Source organism: Hipposideros armiger, unplaced genomic scaffold, assembly GCF_001890085.2.
Source record: "Hipposideros armiger isolate ML-2016 unplaced genomic scaffold, ASM189008v1 scaffold_99, whole genome shotgun sequence".
NCBI classification, from domain to species: Eukaryota; Metazoa; Chordata; class Mammalia; order Chiroptera; family Hipposideridae; genus Hipposideros; species Hipposideros armiger.
The window spans coordinates 47,582-51,964 of NW_017731449.1; the positions used below are offsets into that span (position 1 = coordinate 47,582).

A 4,383-nucleotide genomic window follows, 5' to 3' on the forward strand; every position below is an offset into this window, starting at 1 on the left:
TGTGGAGGGCAGTGTCACTGGCCCTCATATGTGGGATCCGAACCGGGGCCCTCTGGCATCCCAAGCGAGTTCTTAACCATCGCGCCACTCGGCTGGCCCCGGCCGGCCCTTCTTTATGTTTCTTGTGCTTGGGGCTGTTGAGGTTCTTGGATATGTTGGTTTACATATATTTTTAATCAGATTTGAATTTTTTCAGCCATTATTTCTTTGTGTTTTCTCCACCCCTTCGTATCTCCTCTCCTTTGGGGATTCCAACTACATGTTTACTATGCTGCTTGAATTTGTCTCACAGATCACTGATGCTCTTTTCATTTTAAAAAAATGATCTTTTCTCTGTGTATTTCGTTTTGAATAGTTTCTATTACTAGGTCTTCAAGTTCACTAATCTTTTCTTCTACATCGTCTAATCAGTGATTAATCCCATCCCTCTCCTTCTCCCTCTCTCCCTCTCTCCCTCCATCCCTCCATCCCTCCATCCCTCCATCCCTCCCTCTCTCCTTCCCTCCCTCCTCTCACACGCATGCTCCCTCTGTCTCTTATTATCCATGTCTCTGCTTAACATATAAAATGTAAGGTGCTAGGTAGTTCTATAAATATTCTTGAACTTTATTCTGGAACACAGTTATTTGGAAACAGTTTGATTTTTTTCAAATCTTTTAATATTTGTTTAGATGGGAATGGAGCAGTGTTTAGTTTGGGATATTCCCCATTACTGAGGCAAGCCCCTTCTGGGTAGTATAACAAATACCCCATGAATTATGAGATTTTTCCAGTCTAGCTGGTGGAAATAGGCCCTATGTGAGTACTGGGTACTGTTAATTCCAGTCTTTGGGTTCTTCTTTCTCTGAACTCAAGTAGCTTTCTCATGTGCATGTGCTGACTAGTTCTCAGCTGACTATGTGAGATGGACCCTTTGCAGACCTTCAGCTTTCTCTATTTGTACAGCTCTCTCCTCTCCAGTACTCTGTTCTGCAAACTCCTGCTGCTTTGATTTTCCTGGGCTGTTAGCTCTGTCTCCTCAACTCAGGGAGTCCTCTGGGCATTGCCTGGGTTTCCTTCCCTGCAATGTGCCTTGGAAACTCTTAATGCAGTGAACTGGGGGCAATCATAGGGTTCATCTTGTCTCTCATCTCTCAGGAATCACTGTCCTTCATTGCCATAAAAACCATCGTTTTGTAAATCTTACCCAGTTTTTTTGTTATTTCAAATGGGAAAGTAATTTTGGTTTCAGTTTTGGAAGAGATGTCAAGGATGACATCAAGATTATGGCTTCAGCAACCCCGAATTTAGAGTATAATTTCCTAAAATGGGAAAAACAGTGGGAGGAGCAGGTTTGGTGTTGGCAAGCGTGGTGGGAAGGCCATGCTAAGTTTGAGGAGCTCATTGGACATTGGAGTGATGTTAGGGAGGCAGTTGGATATGTGAGTCTGGAGTCGGGATACACATTTGTGTGTTGTTAGTGTGTAGATGGTATTTACAACCATGATACTGGATGAGCTATCTGAGGGAGTATAGCTGGAGTATTGTATTGATCATTTTTTTTCCCCTGTATTTCGGATCCTTTGACATCTAGGGGCCTTGCTGACACTGGAGGAATTGCTCTCACAGGGTTACCTAATTTTTAGAGATAGCAAACTACTCACCTGGGAGCGTATGTTTCATATGCAGACGAACCAATCCAGAGCCCAGTACCCACCGAGCACCTCCTTTATTGAGCAGTTACATTCTAGGCCACCCTCCACCTGCCCTAACCACCCCAGGGCCAGGTACCAAACAATTAGGGACATGGCCTGTGCTCCAAAGCCCACTGAAATGATTCAAACTAGTCAGTCCTCATTCTGCTTACGCTGCCTCCCCCATTCTTTCTCACGGATTCCACAATAAAAGTTCTTGCCCACATTTTCCTCTCCCTCCATGTGCCTCCTGGCCAACCCGGGTGCTTCCCCGTGTGGCCCTGCATGGTATGCCCAGCCTCCTGCTTCTAGGGGAGAGTGAGTAAAAACGTCTTCCTTTGTGACAGTCATATTCCTGTGTCTGTGTGTCTCACCATACCCTATGAAAACCAGTCCTAAGTACCCTTACAGCAAGCACAGAGACGGCAGCTCTGGCTAAGTGGAGCATGCGTGTCACCTACCTCGTTTAGCCTTCACAGCAGCCCTGTGAGGTGGGTATTAGTATTATCTTCCCTTTTAAAAAAAATTCTTTTTAAAAGATTTATATTGGGGAATTGGGGGATGGGAACAGTGCTGGGGAATTGGGGGAAGGGGAACAGACAAGTTGCTGTCCTTTTGTTCTTCAGTCTAGTTGTGNAAAAAAAAAAAAAAAAAAAGAAAAGAAGAATAAATTATTGATATACGAGTGTAACAACATAGATGGATCTTAGAAATATTATGTTGAGTGAAAAAGGCTAGACAAAAAAAGAATGGGCTGTATGATTTGATTTATATAAAATCTGGAAAATTCTAGTCTATACTGACAAAGTAGATCGGTGGTTGTCTGGAGACGGGAGGTATGTGGATGGATGGGGCTGGAATTACAAAGGGACAGCACGGGCTTTTGGAGGGTGATGGATATGTTTACTAGCTTGATTATAGTGATGGTTTCATAGATATAGACATATGTCCAAAGGTATCAGATTGTGCGTTTAAAATATCTGTAGTTTATTGTGTGTTCAAATACCTCAGTGAGGCCGTTAAAATGAACAAACAATGATGGTAATAGATTATGATCTATTGAAAAAAGTAGAACTTCATGCGTCCAAACTGATATAAGTAAACAAATGCATATGTTGAAATTTGATAAAGAATTGGTTATTTATAAAATTTGGAAGTACTTCCTCACAAAATGCTTAATTTTACAGTGAGGAAGTAAATTTAAATGAGTAAACTAGATGGATAACATCTTCATGAAGGGATCAAAATTAACATTGCCTGCAGGGAAACAAATCAAAATTGTGTACCACCTGATAGGAGGTAATGTAACGAGAAGAGCAGAGCCTATTTCAAAATTGTTGGATTCAATTAAATAAATCTTTTAAAAGAATTTTTGTATCTATATGCATGATTAATATTGGCCTATAGCTGTTGCCTCCCCCCGCCCCCACCCCCGCCTTGTATTTTCTGTCTGGTTTTGATATTGGGGTAATGCCGGCTCCTAGAGTGGGTTAGGAAGTAGTATGTCTTCAGTTTTCTGGAAGAGTTTGTATAGAATTGGTAATATTTCTTCCTTAAATGTTTGGTAGGATTGAACTGTAACCCATCTTGGATCAGAGTTTTCTTGTCTGATATAAACATAGCCACTCCCGCTTGATTTTAATTAGTGTTGGCATGATATATCCTTTTTCACCTTTTTATAATTAACCTATGTGTGTTTTTATTTTGTAAAGAGAATTTCTTGTAGAGAGAGAGCATATACTAGAGTCTTTTTGATCCAATTTGATAACTTAATGGAATTATTGATATGGATTGATTTGTGTCTTTCATCTTGTTATTTGTTTTCTATTTGTCATAGTTGCTCTTTATTCCTTGTTTTCTGTCATGATTTTGGATTGAAGTTTTTATGGATTCATTTTATTACCTTTGTTGGCTTATGAGCTATATCTTTTTTGGTTATTTTAGTGATTGCATCAGTTTATAGCCTACATCTTTAACTTGTCACAGTCTACATTCAAGTGACATTATACCACTTCACAGAATATACGAGTAAGAATCTTGAAATAATATACTTTCATTTCTTTTTTCACAGCTTTTATGTTATTGACATAGAACATTTTGCTTTTACATATGTTTTAAACTCCACATTACATTGTTATTATTGTTTAAGCCCTTATCTTTTAAAGAGATACAGAGCAGAAGAAAATATTCTTGTATATTTACCTATGAAATTACTATTTCTGGTCTCCCTGTTCCTTTATGTAGAACCATATTTCTCTCTGGTATCGTTTTCTTTCTGTCTGTTTAATATTTCTTGTGGCACAGGAAGATGAATTCTGTCAGCTTTTATATGTCTTAAAGAGCTTTTATTTTACCTTTGTTTTTGAAAGATGTGTAGAATTTTGGGTTTTCTTTCAGTGCTTTCAGAGATGTTGCTCCACTAACTTCTGCTTACATTATTGTGAGAAATTATAGTGAGAAATCTGCTGCCATTCTTATCTTTGTTCCTCTCCCCATAATGTGTCTTTTTTTTCCCTGTGGATACTTTTAAGATTTTCTCTTTATCATTGATTTCGAACAATTTCAGTATGTAGTTTTCTTTATATGTCTTTTCTTTTTTAAAGATTTTTATTGGGGAATTGGGGGATGAGAACAGCACTGGGGAATTGGGGAAGGGGAACAGACAAGTTGCTGTCCTTTTGTTCTTCAGTCTAGTTGTGGAGGACGTTGC

General features: G+C 39.2%; 1 protein-coding gene across 4 annotated transcripts in view; it reads left to right on the forward strand.

The window, feature by feature from the left end:
- ADCK1 (aarF domain containing kinase 1) overlaps positions 1-4,383 on the forward strand; it is a 137,256-nt gene that overhangs the window by 43,938 nt on the left and 88,935 nt on the right. The window lies entirely within an intron of this gene.